We start from the raw sequence: 7,811 nt of genomic DNA, 5'->3' as shown, positions 1-7,811 counted from the left end.
GGTTCGATATTCGTTCGAATAGTCGAATATTGAGATGCTATTCAGAACGAATAACGAACATCGAATATTTTACTGTTCGCTTATCTCTAGTGCTAACCTATCAGCACCTGGCGTGGGCACCTGGGCTTGCTGTTTAGACCCACCCACCCTCTATTTAAGGAGGCAGGTTTTTTTGCCCCGTGCCTTAGCCTTAATTCAGATTTGTGCACGTCAGTGCAAATATTAGTTTGGCAGTAACCTGCCTTAGCTAGGGCATGGGCATGCAGGCTGTATGTGAACCAAAGCGTGACGTGAGGTACACAGTATGTATGAGCAAGAGGGGGAAATGGGGGTGCAAGCTGTGTGCGAGCAAGAGGAGGGAATGGGGGTGCAAGCTGTGTGAGAGCAACAGGGTGATGTGGAGGGGGAACCCCATTCCACCACACTCTTGCTCACCCACAGCCTACACCACCCATTCCCCACTTCTTTCTCATGCACAGCCTGCACACCCATGTACTCCTCTTGTTCACAGTCTGCCCCCCCATTCCCTGCTCTTGCTCACAGTCTGCACCCACATTCCCTGCTCTTGCTCACAGTCTGCACCCCCCTTTCCCCCTCTTGCTCATAGGCAGCCTGCAACCCAATCCGGAATAGCTTAGCCCACACAAAAGTCTGATAATATCTTAGTAGGCTAAAGGACCTTTGATGATGTCATGAGACTCATCAAAGGTCCTTTAGCCCACTATGTTAGACCCTAGCAGAAGGTATCAGGGTTTGGGGACAGCGGACATGAGATAGAAGTTTCTCCTGTCCGCGTCATTATGCAAATGCTGGGAGGCAGGGGCCTGGAGAGCAGACAGCCCCTGCTTGGGTACACTAGTGAAGCCACCAATTGCTGGCTTCATTACTGTTAAAAGATGGACTTTGAAGGAAGCAGCTCCTCTGCAAAATGCCGGGTGCTGCTGCTTCCATCTTTAGGCAGCAACCCATGGCATCTGGCTCTGCAATAAATAAGGCCCGTTACCTACTGGAGGCCTATTAAAAAAAAACAAAAAAACTGCAGTAGTAGCGGCTGCCGCCGGGACCTGTAGTGTCGCCGCTACCAAGGCTACCTCAGTAGTTTTGTCTCTGGTTATGAGGTTTGGAAGGCAGGGAGTCAAAAATGAAAATTAAAAAATGCCTGTGGCAGGAAGGGGTTAAAGGAAGAAAAGGTTAGAACATATTTTTCAGATTTCGTTTGCGTTTTAATGATCTGCAGGAACACAATAGTGAATTCATATGAAATTGTTCGCAGTCAGTGAAGTGGCCTCTATTTATGGGTAGAAAGTGGTCAGGTTAGTGGAGATGGTGAAAGGTCCTCTTCAGATACTATAATGCTCTGTAAGCTGGACAGGCAGCCTTATGTGCACCAGGTTTAGCACCTGGACTTGTGGAAGAAGACAAAACAGAATTTGTTACAGGGAGTTTAATATGACAAAAAGAGTCTCAATGCTTATACATACAAAAAGGCGTAACAAATGGCCTACAGTAATATGATGAAGAACGGTTTCATGATCAAAACGATTGTGCCACTGAATATTTGGTTAAAATTTTCCAAATGCCTTCTTTCACTTCATTATTTCTCAGGCAGTAGATCAAAGGGTTAAGCGCAGGCGTAAAAACCGTATAATTCAGAGAAATGTATTTCAGATAAGCGGAGAAACTTGCCTGTCCCATGTACATGGCGAACCCTGCCCCAAAGAACATAAAGACCACAATGAGGTGGGAGGCGCAGGTGGAGAAGGCTTTATATCTACCCCCGGAAGAATGAATTTTTAATATGGAGAAAATGATACAAATATAAGACACCATAATAAATACAGGCGATACTAACAACGTAAATAAGCCGACAACTACTATACTAATCTTATAAAATGATATATCCCCGCAGGCCAGCTCTATAATGGCCAGAATTTCACACAAAAAGTGATTTAGCCGGTACTCATTGCAGAACACGAAAGGTTTTATTATAGTGGGAGCAACCGAAAACAGGAAACTTGCCCCCCACATGATGACTGTGATATGTCTACAGACCCTCCAACTCATAATGACGGTGTAATATAAGGGGAAGCATATGGCGATATACCGGTCATAGGCCATCACCGCCAGTAATATACACTCAATGCCTCCTAGAAGCAGAAGAATGTTCATCTGTATCAAACAGCCGATGACCGAAATTCTTCTTTTTTCGGATAACACGTCGATCAGTAACTTTGGAAGAGCGCAGGAGGAGACGCACAAATCCAGAAAAGACAAGTTACCAAGAAAATAATACATAGGGGTGTGTAACTTAGGACTGACGATCACCGTGACAATCAGGAAACCGTTTTCAAAAATAGTCAATGTGTAAATGATAAAAAATGTAGAAAACAGTGAGATACAAATCCACCAATTCTGGGAAAAGCCAATCAGGATAAATTCTTTAATGATTGTTTGGTTTCTCGGTTCCATTTTACAAAGTTGTATTTTGTTACCGAAAGCCCCTTTGGTATGGGAATCTACAATAAGTGAAGTGACTGACAATAACTGAGAAAAATGGAAAAATTTCAAAAATAGTCAATGTATAAATGATTAAAAACAAAGAAAAAATGAGAGACAAATTCTGTGAAAAACCAAACCTGATATATTCTTTAATGGATGTTTCATTCCACGCTCCATCTTACGGTATAAGGTCCTTAAGGTAAGGAAATACATAACAATGGTAACGTTAATAATATGCAAACCATCAAGTTTTTACCTTGATGGCATTTTTCCAATTCACAATTTTTTTAATTTTTTTTTTATATATTTGGACAAGTAATTTTGTTCAAATAGTCTACAAAGATAAGACGTAATTAAATAAATTAATAATTGTCTCTCATTTTCCTGAAAAATTGTGACCATGGACAAGCAGGGTCTTGAATGTTAGCGGTAACCAAACTGTGTGGATGTAAAAAAAATTCACAGTTTTACCATTTCTGTAATCTCGTAAAGCCCACTCAGGTACAGCCGTTCAGGTACAGATTATTGGATGCCTTTAAGATCACGTAGAACCCCATCTTATATACTGTACACCCCAGATTTATAGTTTGGTTCTCTCTTTGTTGGTGAAATGTGCAGTGACAAATCAAAGAGCAAAAGAACTTTTTTGAGGGGTATAGAAAAAAAGTCAAAAGAAATTCAAAAATTTTGCCAAATGGTTGGAAAGAACCAGAAAACCATCTACAAATAGAGAAGATTTCAAATAAGGCCAAGTTGTCTAAGTAAGATAAATTTAAGGTCAGAAATTAAGAAGGTGAAGATGGTTACGCCAAGAAATACAGGATTTTATCAAAAGAGTTAACAGTTATTAATTATTGAGATTTACACAAGTCACAAAACATTGATGTCCAGAAAATATAAGATAAGGGTAAAGATTTCCAAGGAACATCCTGACAAATAACTTAATAAAGATGTTTCAAAGAAATAAGTAAAGCAGCTGAATATCGCTACAAACCGGGCTGAAATTGTCAAAAACAAACACAAAGATGTTAGTTATCTCTGAGTCTAAAAATGGCCAAATTGGAAAAATATTTCTCCCATAAGGTGAACACTATAGCAGAAAAAAAAAATGAAAAAGTCAAATCACAATTTTTTTTGCAATTTCACAAGAACAAATGAATGAGAAGTGATGAAAACTGTCCTACAGTCCCCAAAATAGTGTAAATACATACAAACTACATCTTTCCCCACAAAAAACACAGAAAAAAAATATGTGTTAGAAAACAACTTTTATTTTTCATAGTTTGGGATTTTTGTAAAAAAAATTAAAACATAATAGCCGTGACCGTACCGACCTGTAAAGTAAAACCCATAAGAAAATGCAACTGAAGTTTTCCTTTTTTTGAATGACACCCGATTTGGAGTTATTTTCCAGCTCCCGACTACATTGTAGAACATATGAAATGAGACCACTTGCCCTTCCAAAAGATAAACCCTCACCCTGCGCTATGGACATCAAAAAAATAAGAAATTTGGAAGTCAGAGAGTGAAAAACAAAAATGTAAAAGAAAAAACAGCTGCAGAAACAATCGGTAAATTATTACCCGCGCCTTGTACTCGATATTTAGAATGGACCATGTAAAGAAGCCAAAAACTCAGAACTTTTGGACAATGAAACCAAAGCAGTGGTGAGAATATTTCCCTTTCGACTAACAATTACCATTTATTTCTGTAGGTGAAGGTTTTACTAAATCTCCGGCAGGCCGTGCCTTGTTATTTCGTGCTCGGCTATTTCCCCTGCGCTTGCTATGTCACCTTTATAAGCCATGTTACCTGTGGGAGTCTCGACCCCGGAGATTAGTCTGTGCACCACTTATTTTTAATGATATTATTTTTTGTACTTAATTGGTAGATCTGAAATTATAAAAAGATTTTATTTTCTATCAATTAGAATGACAAATAACCAGGAATATTTTCTTTGTGTTGCTTTTTGCTATGGGCAGGTACACTATCCCTCTACTTTGTGAGGTTGAATGTTTTCATAGGGCACTGTGTGAACCCAAATGCCATCTAGACCAATAGATAGATCTTATTTGTGAGCAGTAGCTATTGGTCACCGTTAGAGATGAGCGAACAGTGAAATATTCGAGATTCGTTTCGAGTAGAGCCTCAATATTGGACTACTCGATCGAATATCGAATCCCATTATAGTCTATGGGGAAAAATGCTCGTTTCAAGGGAAACCACTATTTGACTAAAGGAGAGTCACCAAGTCCACGAGTAGCAGGAGGAGAGTGTTTAGGAGGAGCGCTGTGCAGTTAAAGCGCACGGACCCCATTATAGTCTTTATAACTACTGGGTTCAGTAGTTATAAAGAAACATCCTTCGCGTTTCGAGACATAATGTCCTTACTCATGGCATAAGAAAACATACTGAACAAACAAACCCCCCAAAAAAACCACACACCCCTGGATCACATGATATCAAACAGAGAAAACATTGACAGTAACTATCACCACTGATGAACCCGAAACAAAGGAAAATAATTAGATAAACACATAAATACATAAATTCACATCAATATGAATAAAAAATAATGTAACTTATAGGGGAAAATGCTGGTTTCAGGGGTAGGCAACGTTCGATCAAATAGAACTTACCAAGTCCACGAGTGAGGGTCGGGCTGGATCCTCCGAGAAGTCTTCTCCGTGCAGCGTCCCCGCGGCGTCTTCCGGCTCTGAATTCACTCTGCCAGGCATCGGGCCTGGGCAGAGCCGACTGCGCATGTCCGCTTGTAGTGTGGGCATGCGCAGTCGGCTCTGCCCAGGTCCGATGCCTGGCAGAATGAATTCAGAGCCGGAAGACGCCGCGGGGACGCTGCACGGAGAAGACTTCTCGGAGGATCCAGCCCGACCCTCACTCGTGGACTTGGTAAGTATAATTTGATTGAACGTTGCCTACCCCTGAAACGAGCATTTTCCCCCATAGACTATAATAGGGTTCGATATTCAATTTGAGTAGTCGAATATTGAGGGGCTACTCGAAACGAATATCGAACCTCGAACATTTTACTGTTCGCTCATCTCTATTCATAATCCATCTTTGTACCAAGTACAATCCAGAGTTCCAGCTCTTACCTGGTTTCAATTTGGGTTTTATTTCAGAGAAACAAAGTAAGTTCTTATTGAAACAACTTCCTGTTGTTTCCATTTTTCACGGTCCTCCGAAAATTCACAAACCAGATTTTCCCCCAACGTTACGTCCAATAATTTCTGGAATAGACTCTTTAATTGAACAGTTGTGCGGTTGGCTAGGTGATCTATTACAGCCGTTGGTGTGTACAGTCTCTGGGTTTATTAAACAGACCGCACAGTTGTTGCAGACCTTTGACAGCCTGATATGGAGAGATGAGTTATCTTGGGTTACATGTGATGTGGTGGCCTTATATTCCGGCATACCACATGAAATAGCGCTCACCGCACTGGCCCACCATCTTTAGAAATTCAGCTCTTTTTGGGAAGACTTATGTGAGTTCATTTTAGAGGTTACTTGTTACAATTTCTTTATGTTTGAGTCTTTTACTTGCAAATACAGGGATGTCCAATGGGGCCTCGTTTCTCAGCATATGGTGAGGTGGGAGGAGTTCTTCATTTTTTTTTCTGGTAGGAATCCGTTTTCCCATTACATCGACATTGATTATTTTGTCAGGTAATGCAAGGTCCATACCAGGATTTGTTGAATACATCAATGCCAACGACAGTAATTTAAAATTTACTCAATTTTTGGGATCCAAAGCCTATTTTTTGGGATCTTTTGCTTATTGGTGACAGTTTGGGGGGTAAATTTAAGACATCTGTGTTTAGGAAGTCCTCTGTGGGCAATACCATTTTACAGGCATTCGGTCATCACCCACAGCATACGTTCCAATCTATTCCAGTATGTGAATTAACCAGAATTCGAAGGGCTTATTCGGTCAATGGCGACTACCGGAAACATAGTTGATTATCTTTGGATCGTTTGCGTTTTCGCTCCTATCCAAGATGGTCACTCGATAGGGCTTGTAAAATTGTGAATCGGATTTGCTCACACAAGTTAAGCCATCTCTTATGGATACAAATTTTTCAATTTTTTTTAGTTTTTTTCCCACTTCCTACAGTTCTCAGTATTTGAAACATCATTAAAATCATTCAGAAAAAGTTGCTCGTTCTTTATCAGGATCCGACCTGAAACACCGTTTTAAAACAAGAGGTCAAGTATGTGACCAGAAGAGGTCGATCCGTCAGGGATATTTTGTCCCCTGGTCTGATCTTGTTGCCGAAAAACCAAAGATCTATGTGGCGGCATTGCAAGGGGTCTAAAACAAGAATCCTTTTGGATTTTCAAATTAGGCCCTCGATTTCCAGGAGGATTCAATATTAAAACAGATTCGACATCGTGACAGGCGGGTTTTAACCATATTTTGACTTGGCTCCCCGATTCAAAATATGGTCAAAACCTTCCCCACCGCCCCCCCGTGTGAACGAGCCCTAAGATTGTTTTTAACTGTCTGGTTGCTTGTGTGACGTAACGTTACCATCTGATCATGTTTTCGCTTGTTTCTTGGTCTTAAGTGATAATATGTCAACAGTAACCCCCTTTTTTAAAAGTTGCCGCTCTTGTGGGTCATGTGACATATCACATGATCCATTCCCATTTCCTGATTCCGGAGGTTTCTCCATCATCATCGATACTTGCGTTACAGTGGTTTCACTTGTCTACGGGCAACCAGGGGGTAAGGGTTTACTTATTCATAATCTAATTTCTTTGGCTGTGTCATGATTTGTATTTTATTTGTTATGAGGAGGCAGGAACCTCCATGGCGCTGTCGGCCCTCCCCCCGATATGCTCCCAAGTTCCCGCTTCCAGGTCTCGGGAGACAGACCGGTACCTCCACAGCATTGTGTGGGTTTTAGCGGTCTCGTCCTAAACTTGACAGGGGACTTCTGGCCTCATCAGATTGTGAGGATTCAACAGATCTTCAAGTTAAAGATCCTTTTTCATGCACCTTTCTTTCCAGGATTATGGATATCAAATTTAGCATATGGCGGTGAGCTGTGTTTTTTTTTTTTTACTTTTGGCTTTACCATACCGAAAAATGAATGCGTTTTATATAGGATGGAGCTGATCTTGAGATCAGGATCAATTTTAAAATCCAATTTCCGATCATTTTCCACCCGATCCCGTTCATGAAATTTGCTCGATCACCGATCGGGATCCGATCTTTCCCGATCGTGATTACTCAACCCTACTCAATGCTTATCTATGAGAACAGTCACTTTTAGGGTTGAGCCGAT

Source organism: Leptodactylus fuscus, chromosome 3 (genome assembly GCF_031893055.1).
Source record: "Leptodactylus fuscus isolate aLepFus1 chromosome 3, aLepFus1.hap2, whole genome shotgun sequence".
In the NCBI taxonomy this organism is placed as follows: Eukaryota; Metazoa; Chordata; class Amphibia; order Anura; family Leptodactylidae; genus Leptodactylus; species Leptodactylus fuscus.
Note: the sequence above shows the minus strand (reverse complement) of the source record.